General features: G+C 38.5%; 1 protein-coding gene across 8 annotated transcripts in view; it reads right to left on the bottom strand.

The window, feature by feature from the left end:
• The window catches only part of LOC128738794 (myocyte-specific enhancer factor 2), a 196,503-nt gene that overhangs the window by 137,274 nt on the left and 32,846 nt on the right, over positions 1 to 26,383 (bottom strand). For all 8 annotated transcript variants that reach the window (XM_053834178.1, XM_053834184.1, XM_053834181.1 and 5 more), the window contains one exon: positions 5,165 to 5,218. The gene's annotated coding sequence lies outside the window, so the exon portion shown is untranslated. The remainder of the gene's footprint in view (positions 1 to 5,164; positions 5,219 to 26,383) is intronic.

Genomic DNA, 26,383 nt, shown 5'->3' with positions numbered 1-26,383 from the left:
AAATTGAGCGCAGCACAAGCTGGACATTCGCGGTAGTCGACAAAAGCTTCAAAATATAGAGACTCGCCCGCCTTCCAACCCTCGAGACCAAAGTGCTGTAAAGCTCTGGGCTTAAACGTCTCTTTAAGACTCGACCCCTTCCCATCGACAGTGCAAAAATCCTACTCTATCTAGCAGCACCGTCTAGCCGAAACTCGAACACGCGACACGAATTGACCTAATTTTCCCATCTGCTACCTAAGAAGTGCTATTACCCGTAATCATTACAGAGTGGTCCTTCGGCATCCAATCGGATCTGGTATCCCGCTTAGATCCCCTTACTAACCCTAAGCCCTCGACCAACTCAATCAATCCGACATTTTTCAGAGATATTTGTGACAGTTGTGATAAATAGGGATGAATCCCAGAAAACTTCATCTATTGCCAGAGATCCCCATACTGGCCTTATTCTTAAACGGAATAAAAGCACTTTCTGAACAACGCAACAATCACATTTGGTAAATTTTTACCCCGAGTCCCACTTGAAATCACAAAAGTATTTTGATATATACCCACATTCAGAAGTAAACGTGACCGCTGTTCATTTACTGATTAGTTAAAAAGCCCTACACCACGACAAGGTTCAGTTTTATCGTAGGGCTAGACTTATCAGATGACTTTAATAACATACCAGGAACTTTGCGACAGCGGAGACAATCTACGCCATATTGAAAACGCAGTTTAGGACGACTGGGCCAAAAATAAATGCGTCGAAGACCAAATACATGAGAGGAAGAGGCTCAATATAACAAACGTGCGCCTTCCACGGACGGTAATCGTTGACGGCGATGAACTAGAAGTGGTAGATAAATTCGTATATTTGGAATTGCTGGTAACCGCGAACAACATTATTAAGGAGCGACGCATTCAAGCGGAAAATGGGGCCTTCTTTGCCCTTTGCCCCTACGATCAAGAAGCATACGCCGCCGTACGAAGCTGACAATGTACAAAACCCTTATTAGACCAGGACTTGAAGCTGTGATGCTGCTCATGGAGGTAGTAATGGGCGATGTCACATCGATAAATCGAAATATCGATGTTCCAGTATCGATTTTCCGATGTTTCGATTCGATGTGCGCTTACAGAAAAATCGGTCACATCGATGTTATTTTTTCGATTGAAATCGATGTCCCGATAAAATTAATCCGCTGAAATCTGGACAATTCAGATTGGATCCAAAAGAATCTAAAATTAAAAAAGAGGAAAACTTATCCAATTTAATTCTACTATGTATATTTTATTCACGACAGATACGTATTTCGTCTACGACTTGCAGGCTTCCTCAGTGTCTGTTTTCGAACTCTTCGAAAATTTTGAAAAAGGGATGAACCAAACACGAGAGAATTCAACATTCTTTCAAACCGTTTTAAAATTTTTCATTCCGGATGAACTGCTGAGCGTCAATCCATGGTACTGTATTTCATGTTTATTTTGAACGGTCAACTTCAAGAGGCCACATGGGAAGGGAAAAGAAATTCCCACATGAGACCTACTTTTTAATGTTAGTCTAAAGTGAGGTATTTACAATTCAATAAACACTAGTCAATTCGTCCTTCACGATGAGGAAAAAAATATTTGAATTGAGTCACAAATATGATGTTAACACTCCTATGCTCCCTCGAATGGATGTAAGTCAATTCCAACCGGCGGATCTCCTGGCAAAATTGGCAAAATATAAAGAGTGTTGTATTAAGCTCATTGCCGCAACACAATGCATGCTTATTGTGATTGATGCAAAATAAAAAAATAAATTTTCATCTGCTTCATCTGCGACCGAAGAAAATTTCAGAAAATATTTGATGCAACTGGCTCTTAACCTATTAAAATAATAAATAATAACTGTGGACTCTCTAAAAATGTTAGTTTCAAACTTTGCAGACTCTCTATAACGGTTATGTATAGAAGTTTGTTATTCTGCTCTTGCCTAAAAAAATGGTTGCCTAAAAACATCGAACCAATGCTATGCTACACATCATTTTCAACAACTGACTGATGAGACGAAAAAATCTAAGTTTAAAAGGTTATTAGGAAACATTTTATATCTCTCAGAAATTACATGGCAGGTCCCGGAAAGGTCAAAGGAGCAACGCAACGAATTTCAAAGGAACAATTTCTATCTAAGATAAAAACTACTGTTTTCAGCGGGATTCTGCTTCTTCTCATCAGTCAAAGGCAACACAAGCGTGGTGTCGTCAGAATTTACCTCATTCTCAGCAGAATGGAATACTTCATCACCGGATCTCAAACCATTTACTGACAAAACCAAATATTTCACTTCCAAAGCTATGCTTAAACAACAATTAGTTTTCGCATGCGCAAAAATGATGACGTAGATTTTGGCATGATTTCGATTTTGACAACATAGGCGATACGCACTTGTTGACAAATTCGAAATCATACTGTAATTACTTTCCATGGTTAGAAAAATTGGAAGTACAAAAGGTCACACTTTGGCACTATTCAAGCAACTTTTAGTTAGTTTCATAAACACCTTTATTAAAAACTCTTAAAGGATCGAACTAAGTTTGTAGTTTTTAAGTATTAGTATCATATCCTTTGCGAGAAATAAGTTTGCTGATTTTGGAGTTTTTGTTTCAATTTTATGAGAGTTGGTTTTTCTGATGGACGCTCCTGATAATTTCGTAATTATTTTATCCAAAAGAGGTAGTTTAAAAGACGTTCTTCGACATCTTCTATAACGCTAGATTAGATAATTGCTATGCTAGAAAATTGGATAGCTAACAGCAATTCCATAAAATAGTTTTTTAAAAAACTATTGGGTCGAAATTATCATAATTACAAAAACTTAGTTCTTAGTTCTTAGTTTTTTTTAGAAATGATATCAAAATTTCAGGTACAATTTCATGTCTTCGAGTAACAACTCAACACATAGAGATTGGGACGCATATTTTTTATGACCGCGAGGAAATTAACCCTCTGGTTTCCAGCGTCATAATTATTTCTCCACCCCTAAATAAGTCGTTTATCTAAAAGAAATATACGTAGTAGATTTTCTCATCTATTGATACGTATAATATGACAACTTGACGTTAATGAGCATTGGTCTTAAAAGTGTGTCTCGTACTTATTTTTAAGAAGTGTTTTTGTTATGTGAACTTTTCTTTATAAACTTTAAGATATCTATAGTCCAATGGTAAAGCATTTTACAAATTGACGAGGTAGTGCACCCTTACTATGGCAAAAGCTCTACGAAATTAATTTTATTTGCTGAATTACGACAGTCTTATGATTCAACCGTTTAAGAATGATAGTAGTTTTGGAGCATCAAGAAAAAAGAGGAACGAATCGTAAATTCCACCGATTACACATGATATTGATATGAAGAAAACAATTAAATCAATGGCTATTAAACGCGATTTAATCAATTATAGAGAACATGAACGGCTAACTTCAAAGTAGTTGCAACAATGTTATACATGATGAGGGATTACGTACAAATTATAAGTTGAACATAATACTGCGGATCATTTTAATTTTGATCCACGATGATACCTGCATTCATCTAAACATCTGGCTACAAACCGAAGCGAAGTGAACAAACAACCGAAATTCACCATAACCTGCTGACATTAAGACTGGTGAAACGAGAGACCAGGACAAGCAAAAGTAATATTAAGCCTATTAGATAGATAAAAAACCACTCGTCGATCCACTACTGAACTGCTAAACGCACCGCGGCTGAACGTCTTGATGTGTTATGATTCTATCGCCTTGTGCTCGACGAGTTGAAATTGATCTCTCACACAAACAGAAAAGCGCCAACCGATCTCCGCTCACCTTCCCCCACACACCCGGCCCAGCCGGACCCATACCCATCGTTCCACATATCGAAATCTAGATGTTCGACTGTTCCTTGCCAAAAAAAAACTACTACCTTATATACCGAACGGCTGCGACTGTGGCAATCCGAGAGACCTCGCGGTGATACAGCAGCGGTAGAAGTAACGGCGGCTTAGCCGAACAGGAAAACAACAACATAGTCATCGTTGTTGTAGTTGCGAAGCACGAGAACGAATTCAAACCAACTCGCAGGTCACACTCGGGGCAGCAGCTTCTCCAACGGGTGAGCCACCCACTCGCAGCATACCACCATCAACCCTTCTTCCCTTTCACCTTCCGAGAAGTTTGTCGACGTTTACCAGGCAGTCACTATGTAGCATATGTACTACATATAATTCAATGGGACAAGCTGAACTGTTGTACAGATAGTTAGGCTTCCCGTACATGGGATTCTCTCCCAATTTGCTCCTGCCGAGAGTAAAAAATTTTTACCAATAAAAATGTCACAAATTTCGAAATGCTAATTTGGAAAATTCCTTCAACACACCCCTAGCCGAAACCGATCAGGACAGAATGATACATGCTTCGGTCAATCTCAAAACAAGCGGATAAGATCGAACCAAGGAAGGATGCCGCCGGGAATCAGCAGCAGCAGGAGACATACAGCTACAACAACACATACAGCAGAGCCGCGCTCTGCTCTGCTCGTTTGTTCGGTGAACATCACACTGAAATATATGTACTACCGTAGTTGCTTGCTACCACCCGCGAGCGCGTCACGGCCCGGCGGCCGGTATGGCGGAACAGCAGTACCAGCGCAGTGGCAGGGGGCGCAGGAACCCGATTTTCGGTTCTCTGACGTCGCCATTTCTCGCGTACAGCGCCGCAGCCCCACGCGGTGCGCGATGCGCGATCGCTTCCATCCGAACGTACAGTTAAGCCAGAGTGATCAAATCCTCAAACACAAACACCACAATTTGCTCTTTTACAGCTTTGCTTTGGTGCTGTGCTACTACTGGCTGCTGCTTGCTTGCTTGCTTGCTGTTCGGGGCCTAATCAGGACTTACACGCGTGAGCGGCGCGATACGAGCTGCTGCCGCGAACCGCGAGAGCATGTATCTGCTGACGACATGCACAGGCAGATGCGTGAGTAAATGTTTGAGCAAGGCACCCCGGAGCTTCCGCACTGCCGCCGCTCTGCTACACGGGCAGGGTGTGGTGAAAAAAAACAGCATTTTTATCACTGCGCAGAGAGCTCAGTAGACGGTCGTAGGTACTGAAAACAGTAGGTAGGTACTTGTATTAGTAGTAAAAAGAAACTCACCACACTCTTCGTTGGAAGTGATGGCAGCCGGGGCACATGCTCATGAAGTTTGGTCTGAAAAGAAATGATGAAAAAAAAATTAAGTAATTTAGACAACTAATTAATTAGTGATCAATGATTTTACTCAAGAAATTTTAACCAACTCAATGTTTTGATTAGCATTTTACAATCGATTTCGAACATTGACATTGATGACCAACTTTAATTAATAACAATGACAAGCATTGTCGATATTTCAAAACAATGTACTTCACTCGGGCATGAAATGGAGAGATACGTTTTGCTTATACAGATCACTTAATCAAACACAAAACGTAGCAAGTGAAACTTGAAAACAACTTGTAATTAATCCTTCGATCAATAAGATTTGGCCAGCTGTTCCAACAAAAATAGAACGCTTTAACATTGAGTTCATTGCCATCTAAAATGGGGGAAAAGCTACCCAGAAGAACTACTAAGAACTAAAAACTTTGTTGATTACTTGAATGTTACAGCACAATATGAAAAATAAACCAAAATGAAGAAGAAATTAAAAATCGGATTATGATGCCTCAATCAAGATGAAGATATCAAACTTTCAGGTCAGTAAAATAACTAACATAGGGTAAACAACCTATTTTGAACCCCATCATCAGCTGTACACAATTTGGACACTTCCATTTGATTTTGTTTGTAAGTGTCCAAATTAGGCTCATGGGGTCCAAAATACGTTGGTTACCCTAATGGAAAACTTGTGACCTTCGTCCATTTGTAGTTTTTAGCTAATTAAATACATCACAATGGAAAGGTCAAATTTAGAATTACTAGTAGTAATTATTATACAAAATATTTGGTAAATAAATAAATTTGAAAACGTTGATCACAAGCAGCCACTGCTTTTTGTGCAGATCTATACTCTGAAAATTATTAGCTCGTCCTTGCAGTATAAAAAATGTTGAATGAAAAATGAAAGCAGACAGACAAAGGCGTAGAAATCCGAGGTAAATTTCACTCTCCCTCTCTCATTCTGCATGTCCATCCATCTCATTCTGCATGTCCATCTTATTCTGTCCATTGTGTCCATCTCATTCTGTTCATTGCAACCCGGTAACAATGTGACAGCTCCCATACAAATCAAGCGTACCTAAAACTGCTGGTTCATGGTTCACGACAGATGTTTGAAAGCGGCGTAAAAATCAAAGAAAGAGCTTATTATCATTTTTTTTGGCAAAAAATCCTTTGTGCATATAAGAACTGAATTGGTTTATTATTTCAATAAAGCATTTTACGAACTGACAACATTATGTCAAGTACCAAAATGTTTCCGTGGTAATGACAATAGCAGCATAACTGTTTCTTCTGTTAAATGAAATGCTCTATTTGGTTCTGTCATGTAACAGTGTTTTTTGTACAACTGCAACAATCTCTATTGTCTACTCTTGAATTTTGTTTAACTTGTTCTGTTAACGACAAAATCGATCCAGCAATCATGAAAGAGCATTTCATTGATTATTGCGCAGCGGATAACTTTCAATGAAACACGCAATATTTAAATACTTTAGAGCAGACCACCGTACACAAGAGTGACAATCTTGTAAGAAATACTGCTTTTTATCTTGTAAACAAATCAATCAAGCAACCCACCAAGAATTCAAACAGTTTTGCCGAAGACATGAAACAATGCTGAATTAGTCAATACGCACTTTTCGAATCGTTATCCAAACAGCTTTTTGCGTTCACATTTAACGTAACAAAGTGAACATTTCCTTTGGAAATCGAAGGTGCGTCAATTTTGCCCGGCACGTAAAAACGATCGTCGCGACATTTTTGGCACTGGCGGGTGTTACGGGAAACTGTTAATAACTGTCACTTTGTTACGGGGTAGGTTCATTGTGCCCACCTCATTTTTTCCATCTCATTCTGACCACTGCACAGTGGTCAAATTTAAAAAAAAACGCGGACATTAGCAATTGGGTAAAAAATGCGTGATTTTTCAAGGGTGATGTCTTCAGAGAAGTTTAATAATAAAATATAGCGCATCTTTCTGCACTATTAGGATGACCGTGAATTCACCTATTAGGGTGATACGAACTTTTGTTAAAAAAAATCTTCAAAAAGTTGTAGAACATACTAAAATAAACAACTTTGCTGAATACATTAACTATCTATCTCTTAGCGGTTGTGTTCTACAAAGTTATTCAGTATGCTAAAATACATATTTTCACTGAAAACTGTTTGTTGCTAGGATGCATATTTAATAAGTTATAAAATAAATGAAAAAAAAATTTGAAATATTCAAAAAAACTTTCAATTTCGGGCAGCTTCGCACAAACCAGACAACCATAAGGTGAAAGTACTATATTTTAGCTATAAAAAAAATATTTCCGTTGGAGCACTTTAAAGGAATCTCAGAAAAATCAATTGAAAAATGTGATATTTTTTGATAAAATTTTTTATAGGTAAGAGATAGATAGTTACAATATTCAGCAAAAATGCTTATTTTAGTGCGCTCTGTGACTTTTTGAAGAAAAAAAATTTTTTTGAAATTTATTTTAGAAACCCAAAAGTTTGTATCACCCTAATAGGTGAATTCACGGTCACCCTGATAGTGCAGAAAGATGCGCTATATTTTATTATTAAACTTCTCCAAAGACACTATGCCTTAAAAATAACTCATTTTTGCGTTATAGCAAACTATTGTAATTTTGGTGGTTTCATTAGGGTGATACAAATTTTTGTTTATTTAAATGCGTTCAAAAAGGTATGGTGTCTTGAGCAAAGTTGTAGAACACATTAAAATAAGCAATTTTGTTAAATGCAGTAACTCTCTATCTCTTTTCCTTAACGAGCTATAATAAATTCTATTAAAAAATAACACGTTTTTCAATTATTTTTTATGAGATTCCTTCAGAGTGCTCCTAATGGAAATATTTTTTTTATAGATAAAAGATAGTATTTTCACCTAATGGATGTCTGGTTTGTGCAAAGCTGCCCGAAATTGTCAAAAAATATTTGAATATCGCAAATTTTTTTTCATTTGTTTTATAACTTATTAAATATGCGTCCTAGCGACAAACAGTCTTCAGTGAAAATGTGTATTTTAGCATACTAAATAACTTTGTAGAACATTCGAAAACAGTAAAATAATCGTGTGCAAAGTTATTGAGCATAATTGATTTTAAAGCGTTCCTTTTTAACACATCATTATATTTCGCAACCGGTAAGAGATAGATCGTTACTATAATGAACAAAATTGCTTATTTTAGTATGTTCTGCAACTTTTTGAAAAAAAAAATATTTTTGAAATTATTTTAAAAAACAAAATCAATTCATGAATTCTTCAACTACTACTACAACTACAACTACAACTACTTCAACTTACTACAACCTTCCCGTTCTTCAACAATTTTCTCTAACAAATTTTCTTTTATTATCTATTTTCTGTCTCACTCTCATGCATTTCTCTCCATCTCAAACATTACTCCTTTTCTCAACCATGTTTCATGTTCTTCCAAGTTTTTTTTCTTGGTTTAGATCATTCTTCATCCTTAAACTTTTTGGAATAACTTCGATCATTTTTTTGAGTTTTCTCAGTTATTAACCCATTTTGCTGAATCATCTGAACTAATTTTTTCATTATTCAATATCTGTTTATCACCTAATTTCTACCAATTTCCATTCTTTCTTAAACTTACCAAAATTCGACCATTATTCAACGTTTGTCAACGGCTTACTCACTCATTTATCTGTTTTTCTAAATCATTTTTCACCCTCTCAATAAATTTTCTCCTTTTTTTTTGGTCTCTCATGTTTATTCATTACTTCCATCGTTTCTCAAACATTTTCAAACCACTACGACCATTTGTCATCTCTTATCAACTCAAGCATTTTTTCTCATCGATTCAACCATCTATTCAATTAACAATCATTTCTCATCTATTCAACCAATTTCTATCGGTCTTATTAGTTTTGACTGTTCCGTAATTTTGAACATTTTTCTTTTTCTCAACAATTCTCCATCTCATTCGGTCCGACTCATTCTGCCCAACTCGTTCTGTCCAACTCATTCCGTCCATGTTCATGTGATTCCGTCCATTTCCCGTGCATTCTGTCCTGCTACAGTCTGTCTTTCTACCTCTCCGTCTATATATTTTGCATCAGCATTTTTACTGTTTCTCTTCAGCAACCTTTCTATTTCTTTTAAACTCATGCTTCTGTTCCTCTTCAATACTTCAATACTTGCTCAAAGATAGACTTCTCTCTAACCTAACCATTTTATTGTTAGGTTAAATTAAACTGTGTACATAAATCGTGAATCTCGGATGACCTTTGTCACAATCTAGAGTTTTGCAACTTTCTGGGGAGTTCATGGGTGTATTAATATACAAATTTCCCTCACAGTATAGTAGAAAACAACTCCCCCTATTCCTTAGCCTGATAAAATAAAGCAGATAGCATTTAAATATTCACCATCATTACAAAGCATTTCGCCGAATACCATTTTGCGGAACACCAATTCTCGGTTGACCATAACGCGGAATACAGAGGTCCGCAGAATACCATTTTTTTAGTTTTTTAGTTACGCAATAATTTCTGTTTTATTTGTATTAGAGTCCTTATCCCCCTACCACAGGGGTGAGGGGTCTCAAACCATCATTAAAAAAATTCCTGCCTCCAAATGCCAAATTTGATTCCATTTGCTGGATTCCTTCTCGAGTTATGAGGAAATTTGTTTTTCATTTGTGTGGAAGCCCCCCTCCTAAAAAGGGAGAGGGGTCCTAATTCATCATAGAAAAAATTCATGCCTCCAAAAACACCCACATGCCAAATTTGGTTCCATTTGCTTGATTAGTTCTCGAGATATGAGGAAGTTTGTGTTTCATTTGTATGGAAGCCCACCCCCTCTTAAAAGGGAGAGGGGTCATTATTCCCCTCCTAAAACGGGAGGGGTCTCAATTCAAAATAGAAAAAAAATTGCCTACAAAAGCCCCCACATGCCAAATTTGGTTCCATTTGCTTGATTACTTCTCGAGTTATGATGAAATTTGTATTTCATTTGTATGGGAGCACCCCTCCTAAAAAGGTAAGGGGTCTCAATTCATCATAGAAAAAATTCATGCCTCCAAAAACACCCACATGTAAAATTTTGTTCCATTTGCTTGATTAGTTCTCGAGTTTTGTAGAAATGTGTTTTTCATTTGTATGGGAGCTCCCCCTCTTGGTGGGGGGAGGGGTATCTAACCATCATATGATCCTTTCCTGGCCCCAAAAACCCCTATATACAAATTTTCGCGCCGACCGGTTCAGTAGTTTTCAATTGCATAAGGAACATTCGGACAGACAGTCAGAAATCCAGTTTTATAGGTATAGATTTGTATGGGAGCCCCCACTCTTAGTGGGGGGAGGGGTCTTTTGCCATCATAAGAACCTTCCCTGGCACCAAAAAGCTTTACATGCAAATTTTCACTCCGATCGGTTCAGTAGTTTTCGATTCTATAAGGAACTTAGGGCAGGCAGAAATCCATTTTTATAGGCATAGATTTTATGGGAGCCACCCCTCTTAGTGTGGGGAGGTGTCTTTTGCCATCGAGAGGATCTTCCCGGGCCCCAAAAACCCCTACATGCAAATTTTCACGCCGATCGGTTCAGTAGTTTTCGATTCTATAAAAACAGACAGACAGAAATCCATTTTATAGGTATAGATTCTCTCTCTAACGCACGCCTTTCGCTCTTTACCTTTTTTTCGTAATTGAAGTTTTCTTTTTAATTTATTTTTCGTTTTCCTAATAATTTTTCGCCCTCCTCAATCATTTTTTGCTCTTTCCAGTATTTTTCTGTCTACGCGTCATCCCTTCTGCCCAACCTTTTTTTCTCATTTTCTCAAACTCATTTTGCTTATTTCATAACTTTCTCTCCCGAGTTTTTTACATTTCGGGGTTTTTATTGCATTCTTATGATGGCATTTAAGACCAAAATTAGTCATGAAGACTGCCATCAAAGTACAATGAAACTTACATTTTTGCTCTGGGGGTTGATTCTCTTTAATGTTTTCCTCTATTCTCTCTTCTGCTGTCTTTCTCAACTATTCAACTCTTTTATCAACCACTTTTCTCTTTGCGGCAACCATTTTTCACTCTAATAATTTCTTTTTTCTCAACCATTTTTCATTATTTTTCTCAACTCTCAACTGTATTTTGCTATTTTTCCATGAATGTTCCGGTTAACCGCCCAGCTAGCTTCGATGCTATGGTGCAAATCTAACAAGACAGTCGTCGTATGTTCAAATCTCAGCTAGTCGGTGCTTGCTAGATAGAGTCAGTCGGACCATTACATTAGCCCTGCAATTATCCGGTACTCAAACAGCCGACTGCGAAGTCAGTCGATAAAGAAGGGTCAAGTTTTAGAAAGACGTTTAAGCAGTACTTAGAAATCTCATATTCAATTTATGCAATACGCCTGAATGTATGCAAACTACCGCTTAATCTTTGCTGTTTCTAGTGCAGATGAATTGAAGTCCGCATTGCCAACCTGAAACCAACGATTCGAGCAAATCACTTGCGTTCATGTCTGCGTTGGTTTTGTTCATGTTCAGCCAGGTTTTGGTTGATTTTAAAAAGCAGGCAGTTTAAAAAGTTAAACTTTGAGATCTAAAATTACAGTCAAGAGTAAGAAAACTTGACTGACAGGTTAGTCGAGCAATCGTTCAGCAGTGCAATTCATGAACGAATTGTTTTGAAGGGTAGAAAATTGAGAAAGACAAACACTGTCAGCAGTTCAGTAGTCATGTCCATGGGATGACAGATAAAAGAATGATACCAAGGGTAAAACTGTATGGACTGAATGCGTTTTATATTCACCTTCATGCAGGGTTGTCAATTTCTTCGAGCACTGCATTTAAGCCCACAGCAAATTTTGTTAAATTGTTTCCAGGATATGAAATGGAGCAGGCAAATGAGGAGTGTCCAATATAGCTCTAGCTATCCCAAGCCCTTACCTAGCGCCTCCACGTGGCCTTACCCGATGATGTGGTTGGGTGGGTCCGCCCAATCCCTTTTGGCCTTTCTCAACTCACACAGACACACACTATCTTTCTTATCCACTCTCATTTTCTTCTCTTTGTAAAGCATTTATTTCTTTGTAACTTCTTTGGGAAATGGCGTACGTAGTCAAACCAAAATCGTAACAAATTTCCAATTATACTCTCATAGGAGAGTATAGATTATAGATTCGCCATTTCCCAAAGAAGTTACAAACAATAATAAGTCAAGACCGTAACTAGACATTTATTTCTCTTTGCCACCCGTGTAAAACGAAACGATATTGTTTTAATCACGTAGGGTAATCAAATCAGTACAATCTGCGTCCATTTTTGCAGATTATGCCACTGTTAACAAGTGTGGTTTTCATTTGCAGTTTAATTTATTCAAAATTTGAAAAAAAAAAATCTATGATTATTCCAGCATCCCACCACTCCTTTACTGGTAACAACAAACCAAAACAAATCCCAGCCAATCGCGGAGTAACCTGGCAACCCGGCCGATGCACTTGCGATGCTGAGCAACGTCCAACAACATCAATATCAACCATAACAGCAACAGCAGCAGCGAGATAGAGCGAGCCAACGGCCATTCGCACTTGATTCGATGATGTCATAAGCTTTCCGATTCCAAGTCGAAATGCTGTCATGACGAGTATCTCGACTGTAGTAAATATGTGGTCATGCCAACGAGCCAACGAGCCAACAGCGGGAAGCAGGGAAGCACTGGGGGAAGGAAACCTACCGCATGCCTGTTTCTCACACTGTTACTGGAAAATGCACAACAGGAATCCTTCCAAGTCCCGAACACGATAAATGCGAGTGTACTATAGCACCTGCAACTACTGGGTAATGGTCGGAAAGTAGATTGTCCTAATCGACCGAAACACGTTTTGTCACATATTTTTCCCACTGGTCTAAAGTACACGATTTATTACAATGCTCAAAAACAAATTAATATAGACTAATTCGTGTCGTGATGCATAGCGTATCACCATAACCTACCAAGCCAGTCTTCACACAGCTATGCGCGTCGTCTGTGTAGGGTCGGTCGGAAAGCTCCCCGATCAAGATGTGAACCTCATAATCGCGGAGTTTATTATTGATAACGCGAGATAGCCACAGGAGAGACGACGACAGAAACATGTCAGAGCTGTCAGATCCAGTTCTGCCCCAAACCAGGTCCCCGGTGCTAGAGGAGCTACGTCTTCAATAATGTTAATGATGATGATGATGAGAATAATGACTATGATAGAAGAGATTGAAACCCGTCGGCGTAGATTTCATCCCGGCTGCTGCTGCCGCTGCTGACGATGATGGCATTCACTCGTGTGTTAAGGAACTCGCTTTTATCGGTCGCTTCTCCGCTCTGTCGATGTCGTTGTCGTTGGCGCGACAGTCGTTGTCGTCTGAACCGACCGAATGTGATGTTGTTGACGGCTGTCTTGGTTAACGCGCTTTTCGAAGCACCACGTAACTACCAATTCACACCCTCCGACCTCCAGCCCTGCTCCGCTCCGGCCACCCGCGCCGAGCCGTCCATTCTTGTGATGCCATAATTTGCTATACATACATGTTTGTTATTCTTGTTTTGATTATCATTCGAGGCAATAATACCACGACTACAATCAGGAAGCCGCGAGGGGCCTTACCGAACGCGAGGGAAAAAGAAGAACAACATAGCAATGATACTATAATCAGTTCCATAGACTCTTGCTTGCGCTAACCAGCAGCAGCGAGCGTTGCTTGCTTGCTCGGTCGGTAGGAATGAGGGAACTTGCAGGAAAGGAATTCTGCGCGCGAGATTTGTCCACTTGAGGGCCATTAGGAGAGCGGACATTTTCGCCGCCGCCGATCGAAGTCGAATTTAATCGAAACACGTCAACAGCGCTTAACTACTAGGCAGCGAATGGAGCGGTCAATTCGGGAAACCTAGTAAGTTCGGTTTCGCGCGAATGTATGTGTTGATGCGAAAATGTTGGTTTTGAACGTTAAAAGATTATCCAACTTACGGTAGAATATTCCAAAAGTAACTTCAATTTTTTTCAATACGAAGTATTCTTTCTCAATTTCTCACTAGCTCACATATTGCCCTAGTTTTGATACAAAATTGCTTTCTCCTTTCTAATAAATATTTCACGATACCTGCATCCGTTTCCGGTGAGCCTCGGTGTAACATAATGAATGGCTAATATAATACAAATAACAGAGGAAGTTTACAATTAGCTCTGCGTAGCTCTTCTGTTGGCAGCAAAGGCGAAACTAACTTTGAAACAAATTTCCGGTGGTGGAATCTAACTTTTCGATATTGCCATTCAACTATCGGAGAGACCAGCTCAATAATCAAGATTGATTGTCATTTTGTGTAAATTGCATTTTAATCCAGCTGATTAAACTTGTCTCAAGATTTCGGCATAATTGGCGAAACCGCGGCTCACCTGTTCTAGAGCATGTTAGCCATTAAGCTAATTGCTTAAATCTGAAATATATGTAATTTCATAACTAGATATTCAAAAAAGTATTGTACTTTGTTGAAAGCTTTCGCGCGCCAATGCTGATGGAGTTCGCATGGGACGAACGAGTTTCGAAAAGAAGCTCGAAAAACATCCTTTATGTTAATATTTAGCTCAGACGGTCATAATCGTGATCAAAGCCTGAGTCGAATTAAAATCATAAAATCAGCCTATCATCGTCGGTGTGCCTAAACGGGTCCAAACTGAAAAGCGTACACCATCTTTTGACGGAGGACTAAGTCTAAGACAGCACGTGCCAGTACTTTTGTCCTTCCCAAGTCTGGGACGCCAACCATATACGAAAAGTGAGAAAATTTTGTACTAAAATTTGTTTTTAAACCTTCTACTTCATGAATTTTAGTAACTTTTTAGAAGCTAAAAGCTATGAAATGAGTCTTTCTCAAGACGTTTTTATCGAATTTCTCCTAAAAATGTGTGATAATAATGATTGCTGTTATTTTCCAAGTTAAAGCTCTGGTACCGTTTTCCAGTTCGTTCTTTGACGTAAAACGCCTATCTCTTTTAGTTTCATTGCAATTTCATTTCAAACGTATCGTACTAGGTGTTGAATTGGTATCTGAAAACTGAAAGAATTCATAGCATACTAGATTACCGCGTGCGATGAACACAGTCTGACACCTATTGAAAACAACAACAAAGTTTTTCATAAAATGAGGGTTCACCTCCACTTTTGCTTGCACAATCTTGCAAAACTCAAGCCGCTTAGGTTTATTCGCCGGCAGCAGCACTTGAACATGTAGTGTGGAATTGTTAGGGTGACAAGGGACTGTGCCGCAATTTGCCCTGTTCTTGTCTTTGAATCATTTTCCACAATCCGTAAAATTTTGTGGTCAATCGCTGGCGCCGTTCCTTCTCGCAAGCGAGGCACGGTGCGTTGTCAAAGACGTCCCTGAATTAAGATCATTGTGCAACAAAACGAACACTTCTGGATTTGTGTTCCCTTACTTACATTAGCTAGCGGACGATCAGAAAATCTACAACCATATTTCTGCTAGGCTAGGTCGTTGCTGCACAATTAGCGAAGCCATAACAAAGGTGAATGTCCGCGAGTCCTTCCGGAGAATACATTTTAATACTTTCAGAAACGTCCTGGAGAGACCCGAGAAGTTAGTTCCGAAACCGTTTTCCATATGCATCTAACCGTGTCCGTCGCACGCAATGATCTAGTGTGCTATGCGTGATGTTTGAGTTCGAGGATATTAATTTAACATTCAAAACCACACGTTTAAAATGAAATTGCAACGAAACTAAATGAGATGGGCGTTTTACTTTAGAGAACGAATTGTAGAACGGTACCGTGACCGCACATAATTGCGATCAGCTCCCAATTCCGATCACTCAACCTAAGTGGTCAATTTTTAGAAAATTGAACCAAAACCTGTAGTAAATGAGCACGCTTAGTTATTGTGCTATGTGTTTATGTGTCAGTTGTTGAAAAATGACTGCCTTTGGGGCACCATGCACTTCAAAATAAATTAAATTCTACAGACAGAAGCAAAAAACGCCCTCAAAATGTATTTTCTTAGCCGAAGTACTAAGCGCACGATCAAATTTGCTAAGATCATAGCAGCGTGAAAACATATTACCTTCTTCGGTATTCTATGATAACTAATAGATACAAGCATATATAATCGTTCTGTATCAAATTTGGCTGAAAAAATGCTGAATTTGCGGAATTTATTCCATTAAAGTAATTGATCGGAATTATAAACATAATTTTTGTTTCTGCTTCTAATTCCGATCAATCACTATATCGAAGTTATAAACTGGCAAAATGCAAGCTAACGAAGTTACTATTTGGATTTTAGGATTGATTGCAACATGATAACATGGTAGGATTATCGAAATTTTTTGACGTAGGACTACGTCTTACGGCAGGGTGTCAACCAAAATTTGGAGTTAAGCCACCGTCACGAAAGAATGAAAGATTTTGAACGCTAATAGCTCTTCCAATTTCAAACGGATTTTGATCATAAACGATGCAGCAGTTGTATGGCTTTCTTGAAAAGATTGTTTGCCAATCGCTAAATAGTGAAAATTAACGAAAGCTTTCAAGCTAAAAATTCTCCATACATTTTCCGTACGATGGTCTTGCTTCCCAGGCACGGACGACCATTACACACACCAAGCTTGTGGCTGGTGCTGATTAGCATAAGCAAGCATAAGCATAGGCACAAGCATAGGATTCCGCCCGTGTGCTGCTACTCCGTTATTGACCAGGACCGATGAAAATTACAAAATGATGGCTGGAAAAAGCATGCTTAGGACAGCGCACTGTTCCTTTTTGTGCAACCTTATCAGGTCCCTGCGTGCTGATCAATACAGACGCCGGCCACGTCCGAATGCGGGTCCTGGTGGAATGGGAAGGAATGTTAGTCCAATACTTGTTGCTAATAAAGACCAGGGAATCCTCTGCATCTTCACAAGCATCAAGCTTGTGGCTGCTGCTGATTCAAGACAAAGAAGCAAAATAAACTTGCGTGTTTTTTGTTTACTACAAAGCACAGTATAGCCATGGTGCTACATTCTGATTTGGAATTTTGACCTGTTTTTATACGACAGACTTCGTCGCCTGTAAGAATACGGGACAATTGTGCTACAAATCGATTGACTCTTTCAGTCGAGATTCGAACATGTGACGTCTAGCTTCCTGATCAGATGATTCTAGCAAAAATCTTACAGAATTGTTGCTCAAGTTGATATTTCTATCAAACTTTGTAATAAATGTTTCTACCTTTGTCACAATTTGGTTATACAGCAAGACAGAATACTGATTTTTGTTACTCATATGGATATAAACTAGATAAAATTATATCATAATTTGATATATTTGTTATATGCCTTGAGCAAATTTTGTTACAATTTTAGTTATTTCAACTGCTAACGAGACCAAGTTTATAACAAAACGCAAAGGAGACTTTGTTATAAAATACTTATCATCTAGAACTCATCCTGTTATAAATTTGATATATTCATTTGATCGGGTTATTAAACCAGTGGCTGCTGGTCAACTAAAAGGCTCAGACGGCACTGGTAAAAATATTCGTTTTTGATATCACAAAATAGCTCACCTGCCATAAATACGGTACAGCAAGATAATATTATTATTATATTGTTTGTTTTTTCTCACTTTACGCTATTTTACGCTACATATATACCAATATGGTGTAAAAAGTGTTTTTTAATATTCAAGGTTTCTTCGCGAAAACCAGCCTCACGTAGTTCTACGCCAACTAGGCGGTCATGTCTGGAACACAACCTTTCTGATTTGATTTTTACTATTATTTATGATCAAAGCTTTATGAAAACGTCGAAGTGACCCAATTTTATTGTAATTGTAACAGTTGAACAAAGATAAAAGAAGAGGAAAGTTTTATAATCCGCTTGTCGATCTTTTGAGTACACTAATTTTATGAATATTAAGCTAATGATAATAATGATCATTAACGCAAGCAGAAGATGACTGGTAGGGGGATTGTCTTTAAACTACATAAAAGCAATACATTTCAGATCCATTTGGTACGAGTTGACAAAAGTTTTTTGCTTTAACAGCTCATTATGACGTGATCGGAATTAGATACACCTGTGATCGGAATTAGAATCACCCCTTATAATTGATGATCGGAATTAGGTGCACTGATGCATCATACTATGATGCATTTTTTTAACTTTCGGTAAATAATTTAGGTATTTTAGTTTTTTTCCATGAAACATAATTGAAAATACTTGCTAAAGACATACACAGTGTTAATAAATATCAAAGCTATAATTTTCAGTAGAGACTCAAAGATGAATCATGCCTTAGGTGATCGGAAATAGGTGCTTTCACGGTACTAGTGACCAGGTCTTTGCGTTTTTTTCTGGTCGAGCTAAACGAATTTAATGTCCTGAACGTAAAATGTATTCCAACCATCCAACCATCCCTTACGTTCGGCAGCTTGATCGATATTCCATTAGAATTCAATCGAAACTGATGTCTCGTGCGCAAAGAAGGTAACGGAAAATAACACTTTGGGCCTATTACGGGCACTAATCTTAATAGTTGATCACGACACAGCTGGTAAGAAATCACAAACGAGCTCTCTTTCAATTTTAAACTTTTCAACTACTTTGCTGTATTATTACAAACAAGAATAATTCTTTCAAAATTGTTAAGTATTCTTTCAAATAGCTAATCGTAAGAATCCTATGACAAAGAAAGCACCCTTTGCCAGTGCGTAAAAAGATACACAAAATGCATGTATGATTGCAATCAGAAGACTTAGCTCTGGATAAACAATTGATGGAAGAAACATTGCACCGAAAACTTACCCGATAATTATAAACAATAATCCAAGAGCTATGAATTCTACTTAATTGATAAAATAATAGTAGTCCTACGTCAACTTCTCGTACATACCATATGGATGTACATCTTTAAATTTTGGCGTAGGATTACTGATGTCTTACCGCAGGGTATCATTCCATAATTTAGATTCTAGCTACTGTCATGAAAGGTGGAAAGATTTTGAACGCTAACAGCTCAGCCAATTAAGGATAGATTTTGGAGGTTTGGATACCGTTCGATTCATATCATGTGCCTTTTATTAACATTTTTTTCTTCACTAAATAAATGAAAAATAACGAAAGGTTTCTAGTGTAAATTTCCCCATACATTTTCTTCGCGATCGCCTTGCTTCACAGACTGGGACGACAGTTAAATACACCATCTGTTTATTCTGTGATTTCGATTACTTTCCTTCTAGAAAAAAAAGGAACAGAATCTCTCCGTCTCAACAGGTCGAAAACTCTTTACGACGATTAAACCAAGCCCGGTTCAATTTCTGTGCTTGGGAAGCCACCAGAAGAAACCACAAAGTCTCTTTGTCCCAACAGGTCGAAGATCCTTTACGACGATTAAACCTAGGCCAATTTGATATCTTTATTTGCAATTGTTTGCAGGTATTGCTTGTTCGTTTTGCTGAAAAGTGTAACTTAACTTCGAGGTTTACTGCTTGTTCTCTAATCTAGAGTTTTTTTACCATGGATGAACCTCGCCTCATTCCGCCTAAATGTGTGATCTCACTCTTTATCACATTTGCTTTATCTTGACTGTTTTTGAGGGAAATTAGTATGTTTTGTCCGCCCAGTTAGCTTCGGGGTACGATGCTGGCCTAACAAGGCAGCCGTCATATGTTCGAGTTTCGACTGGGAGGTACTGCTATAGAGTCAGTAGGATCGTTGCATTAGCCCCGTAATTGTCCTGTACTCTAATAACCGGCCGGGAAGTTTGTCGATAAAGAAGGGTTAAATTCTCAACAGGACGTTTAACCCATGGCTTTGCTTTTTAGTACGTTTTGAATTAAATCATTTCAAGGAATTTGACTTTAATTAATTAAGGATGCTTACACTCGACTGACGCTATTGATCTTTCATCTGTAACTTCTGCGGGATTGAGATTTGAGCCCGGGTCCTCAGCGTGAGAGGCGTGAATGCTAACGACTACGCCGGGATTGACCCCTATTTGTTATTATTTTTTATTGTCTTTTGTTGCGATTTTGGTAGCCTTTTATGGCGTCTCTTTGTTCTCATTTGTAATCTGTTTTGGCATTTCTAGTCACTATTTCGCTGTCGTCGCTGTCACAGCCTTTTCTGCATCTATTTTTCAAATCGTTTCGTCAATTTTTTATTCATTCTCTTCACAGATTTGTCACTCCTTCGGTATTTGTTCGGCGTCTTTTCATCGTATTTTGTCTTTTATTTCCGTTATCTTTCCATTGCCTTTTCACCGTCTCCTCGTCGTCTTTTTGCTGTTTATTTGCTGTCTTTTCGTTGTTGTTATTTCGTCTTTGAGTAATTCTCGCTGAAACGGGGCCACTACTGACACGAGGTCATCAAATATTGGAACTTTTGTGCTTAATTGGTTGAAAATGGTTAAAAAATAGGAACTACACTCACGGTCGCCAAGGGGCCTAACAGTTTCAAAAAAAGTTGAATTTTTAACAAACCGTGAGATCTTCATCATGTGATATTTCATAAATTTGCCATGAAACAACTAACAAATGGCCCGGTTCTGTAAAGAAGAAAAACAGGGCTTTCAAATAGACTAAACAACATTTGGCGGCCATCTTGGATTTGGACGCCATATTTGATTTTATCAAAAAATGGGCGTTTTCACGAAAGAACGACGAACGAATGAAACAAATATTAATTGTAATTTAAAAAAAACTATTTTTTTCGAATACCTTGGACAATTTTCTTTGAAAATATGAAAATAGTGTCTTTCTAGCCTTAATATTTGCGGAGATATAAGCAAAAGAAAATAAGCGGATTTAACGGGAAATTAGCAGTCATTAACTTCTCGTCGAAAAGCCCAATATCGGAAGCCGTTTTTGAGTTCAAAAGCGGGGTTCTGTTTACCGAAGTGTATTCACTTCTAATCTTACCGATCTAAACACAGGAGGACGGAGCCTTATTACCTAGCATGTTGATATAGGTAACGAATCTACCTGAAAGTGTGTACGTACCGATGATACCTACGTACCTATGATCGTATAAAACATCGCTGGAGCTGCAGTCAATAACATTCATAAGTTAGATAGTGCTTCTACTAGGAACTTCGCCAGTATCAACATCAAAGTCAGTAATAATGGAAAACAAGCGCCAAAAATCGAGCTCGCTGTTACCCTCCAGCCGCTCTATTCAAAGGCGTAATCGAGCATCAGAATCGAGGAAATTTCAAGCCACCGCTCAGTGTGTCGTTCGACAACCATCTCACAACTCAGAACAGTATCAACAGGGTTTTCCGACATCGCGAGGAACACCAATAAAAGTACAATTAAGGCAACTTTTGGAAAAAGGAAATGAGGACCCCGTAAGCAGGAACGCGTGTCTCAAAATAAATATTGCGGCACTGCACGCCTATGCCGACATGCTGAAGGATATGCTGGCACTGCCGTCGTCGATTAATTTTGCCCGCCCCTTGGGTGATGCACCGGAGAATGGTTCATCCGTGGATTTGACCAAAAATAGCTAGGATGCTCGTATCAATAAGGGCAATTTAAAAAATTAAATCTAAAAATCGCTTCATAACTATAATAACATGATAATCAATACATATTAAATTACAATTAATATTTGTTTCATTCGTTCACTTTTCAAACTGTTGGTTGTTACTTTACTGATCACTCGCATTGGTTTTCTAGGTATTGAAGAAAATTTGAAATTTTTTGAATCAGTTTACGGTTCATTGTTTGATAGTATCTTGTTGTCGACATTTGTAATCGCTGTAATTTATTGCCGCGGTATTTTGATGTCTCTTCATCGCCTTTTTTGCATCTCCGGCTATATAGTATTTCAAATGACAAATAGCGTGAAAATCGATTTGGCCGTCTCTGAGAAACATACGATATTTGACACCTAGTCGAAACACATTTAAGCACAACTTTCAAACTAGTTGATTGTTTTTAAAAAATAATCAGAGGGGTTGTGTACAAGACACGACCGCATATATAGGTGACGCAGGACTACGTAAGTCTCTTTGTAGTGATAGTAGCATGTATTCATGCTTGTAATCATTCGATTCTTCATGTATACATGCTATATGCAACATATATACATGCTACATGCGTTGTATGTAACATTTATCAAAGTAGTAACATTGCATACGTTCAATTCTCAAAAGATTGTGCATTTGAAAACAATTTAACAAAATCAAGAACACAAACTATTGCTTTCCTGCTACCTTACTGAAATTAAATATTGTTTTCATTACCCATGGTTCCCCACGTTGAAGGGATTTTACCAATTCAATCCTATTTTATCAACAGCACATCTTTTCACTACACTTCTAATGAAACGGCAAGCATACGTATTCGATATGTAAGCACAAATCGATCTCTTGTACTCTCATGGAACTGCCGTTAGGAAAGTTTGTGAAGATTTGGTGCAAAGTTTTGTCCATCGTTTTCACTCTTTAACAAACCTGTGCACCGACTTCACAAATAGAACAAATTTGGGAAGGTGGCAGCACCGTTCCGCGCACATTGCGAATTCATACAGTCGTATTATAACCGAACACTACAGCTGTATCACAATTTTCCAACACAGATATCAAATTCGCCGAGGTTTAATCGTCTCGCAGTAAAGAATTTGCGATCTTTTGGAGCAACGAACTTGTGTCATGTTTTCTGGCACACTTCCCTAACACAGACATCAAATTGGACTAAGTTTAGTCGCGTTCGTAAGAAATCTGTTGGCACGAGGGGGCTTTGTCACTCTTTCTGGCGTACTTCCCAAGCAAGAACATCAAAATGGTGTAGGTTTAACCACGGTGTTAAGAATGAGGAAACTTTGTCACTTGTTTTGGCTTACTTCCCAAGCACAGATATCAAATTGGTATAGGTTTAGATCATCGTAAAGAATCTTCCAACCAATCACGAAGCGAGAATTCTGGTAAGACATAGGTTCATTATTTTCAATTTTTTAATAGTTCAGCATCAAGAATCCATACTTTTCTTCATTTGGGTCATTTCTTAGAAGATTTTCCGATCGATGGTGTAAAAATATTGAAAATCAATCGGAAAACCGCTGAGTTATTAGCGCTCAAAACCTATCATTTTTCGTGACGCTCTCATTTTTCGATTTTTTGGAATGACACCCTATCTCAAAACTTGCCGTAAGACATAGTCATACGTCAAAAAAAAATAGGAAAAATGTCATTTTCTTTCAAGTGCCTATTTTAGTCGGGTAATTTTTTTGTTCTGGTGCCGGACATTTTGGAATTTGGCAACACTGTTAACAAATTTTTAATTACATACTCTGTACATGCTTTAACAATGCTTCATGAAAAAGTAATTTTGCTCTTGGTTTTGCATGAGAAATTGGAGGTTGCTTGCTTCAAAACGCTGTATCTTTGCTTTGGATCGGCAAGGATGTAAAAAAATCTGGGCAATACGATGGAGTTGGAATTTTTAAGATCAAATTTTATTCATTGTGAGAAAAATACAAATTTAGTTTTCAAATCGAATCAAAATATGGGCAGCACTGGTGCTAAAAAATACTATTTTTTTCGACTTCCTTGGACAATTTTCTTAATATTTCCGGAAATATAAGCAAAAGAAAATAAGCGGGTTTAACGGAAAATTAGCAGTCATTAACTTCTCGTCGAAAAGCCCAATATCGGAAGCAGTTTTTGAGTTCAAAAGCGGGGTTCTGTTTACGGAAGTGTATTCACTGCATTCTTCTTACCTATCTAAACACAGGAGGACGGAGCCTTATTACCTAGCATGTTGATATAGGTAACGAATCTACCTGAAAGTGTGTACATACCTATGATACCTACGTCGTATAAAACATCGCTGGAGCTGCAGTCAAGAACATTCACAAGTTAGATAGTGCTTCTACTAGGAACTTCGCCAGTATCAAAACCAAAGTCAGTAATAATGGAAAACAAACGTCAAAAATCGAGCTCGCTGTTACCCTCCAGCCGCTCTATTCAAAGGCGTAATCGAGCAGCAGAATCGAGGAAATTTCACGCCACCGCTCAGTGTGTCGTTCAACAACCATCTCACAACTCGGAACAGTATCAACAGGGTTTTCCGACATCGCGAGGAACACCGATAAACGTACAATTAAGGCAACTTTTGGAAAAAGGAAATGAGGACCCCGTAAGCAGGAACGCGTGTCTCAAAATAAATATTGCGGCACTGCACGCCTATGCCGACATGCTGAAGGATATGCTGGCACTGCCGTCGTCGATTAATTTTGCCCGCCCCTTGGGTGATGCACCGGAGAATGGTTCATCCGTGGATTCGACCAAAAACAACTAGGATGCTCGTATCAATAAGAGCAATTTAAAAAATTAAATCTAAGAATTCGCTTCATAACTATAATAACATGATAATCAATAAATATTACATTACAATTAATATTTGTTTCATTCGTTCACTTTTCAAACTGTTGGTTGTCACTTTACTGATCACTCGCATTGGTTTTCTAGGTATTGAAGAAAATTTGATATTTTTTGAATCAGTTTATGGTGCGTTCATTGTTTGATAGTATCTTGTTGTCGACATTTGTAATCGCTGTAATTTATTGCCGCTGTTTTGGCGGTCTTTTGATGTCTCTTCGTCGCCTTTTCTGCATCTCCGGCTATATAGTATTTCAAATGACTAATAGCGTGAAAATCGATTTGGTCGTCGCTGAGAAACAGGCGATATTTGACACCAGTCGAAACATACTTAAGCATAATTTTCAAACAAGTTGTTTGTTAAAAAATAGGAAAAACGTCATTTTCTTTCAAGTGCCTATTCTAGTCGGGTATTTTTTTGTTCTGGTGCTGGACATGAACGTGAACATTAAAGTCAACTCTCGTGACTAGATACTTAAACATATTTATCTAATAAATTTATTTACATTATCGATACGCTAAAGCATGCCAACTTTGCCACGATATCACAGAGAGCGGGCCAACCATATTTCGCCTTATCTTTTCGCTAGGTTTGGCTACTAATTATCTACCGTTTGCCTGCTCTCTAAGTTCTCCCAACAGTTACAGCAATTTTAAGTAAACATTCAACGTTTCAACACTTGATATGACGAGCCGTGGTTGTCGTTGTCGAGAGTCGAAAATGGAAAGGGCAGTCGCGCGCGAAAATTATTCTACGTTCCACAGTCTTCTTCGCGTGGCCTCACCTAGTCAGAGCTTAACTGCTTATCTGAAGAGCCATCTATTAGTCAGTTCAATCCGTCAGCTCGTTTCGTAGGAAGGTATTTAGGTACGTTTGTCTATGTATGGTGTGCGAACCGTGCGTAGAGAATTACTGAACCGGTTGGGCAGAAAATGTGTGTACTGACCGGCTCCCATTCACCGGATCCATTTAACCAAAAACTGATGGCTGGGCAAATCAGCGTCACTTTTTTGGTAATGTTTAGAAGAACTAATTCTAGAACACAAAAAAAGAAACTTATCGGCGATCGCCTGGTTTCAGTTCGTCGTCATTATCCATTTACTTTTATGATTTCTACGCACCGCGTCGTTTCGGGTCGAGTATGTTGGAATTAGTTTCCTGCTAACCGAATTTCACCGGGCCAACCGCGAAGTTGGTGGTGATTTTCTGCTTCTGATATGAAGACGAACAGAGAGAAACCTGCTGTGTTGCTGATCTTCATTAATATGCGTCCCGATCGGTCTGGACGGTTATATAACTTTTGACATTTTTTTTTTCATACCAAATTGACCGCGACTGTCCTTCAGTTCTTTTGCGAGATAAAAACATAAGCAAACCCCACAGAAGAAGAGTCTCTCGCAGTCAGCAGCGCCAGCGGAGGGAATCGATCGTGATCGATTTAATACACCCATAAGACGCGCACTACGGATGGTGCCGAAGGGGGTGTGTGATAAACAACCGAACGAGTGAGTGGACCCGTCCACTGGTGAAGCCTTTCAAAAACATTAAAAAAAGAGAGAATCGTTTTCGCAGTGCGATAATAAACTTTCTGATAGTAGCACGTGGCAATGCGGTGATAAAGCAACGGGCCGGCCCGGCCCGGCCAAATGGCCGGTCAATCGTCAATTGGAAATGCAGCGAATGAATGAATTAGTTAGTGGTGCCCGGCACAAGTTAAATCAACTCGATTCAACTTGATCTCCTCCAATGTCCGTAAAAAGAGTTAAACGGTGAAAAATGA

This window comes from Sabethes cyaneus, chromosome 2 (assembly GCF_943734655.1).
Source record: "Sabethes cyaneus chromosome 2, idSabCyanKW18_F2, whole genome shotgun sequence".
Taxonomy (NCBI): domain Eukaryota; kingdom Metazoa; phylum Arthropoda; class Insecta; order Diptera; family Culicidae; genus Sabethes; species Sabethes cyaneus.
This window is presented reverse-complemented; position numbering and strand designations above follow the sequence as displayed.